Genomic DNA, 267 nt, shown 5'->3' with positions numbered 1-267 from the left:
CTAAAGGGTACATTTGATTAAAAGCACACATCAATAAATCAACGTAATACTGACCTTTGCAACTGAGTTCCTGAAATATTTATCCTGCAACTTGCGACAAGGCTTATGTTCCTTGTTGAGGATAGTGATGGTACAGAACCTGCAAGTGCTAATCAACCCAATATGAGGAACGTTCTGGTTTTTAATTTGTTAGCAACTACGTTTTATTCATGCTGTACCCAGAAGCCATATGTGAGATCCTTATCCTTCTAAAAGCCCAACACAAAA

This window comes from Pongo abelii, chromosome 5, assembly GCF_028885655.2.
Source record: "Pongo abelii isolate AG06213 chromosome 5, NHGRI_mPonAbe1-v2.0_pri, whole genome shotgun sequence".
Lineage (NCBI taxonomy): Eukaryota > Metazoa > Chordata > Mammalia > Primates > Hominidae > Pongo > Pongo abelii.
This window is presented reverse-complemented; position numbering follows the sequence as displayed.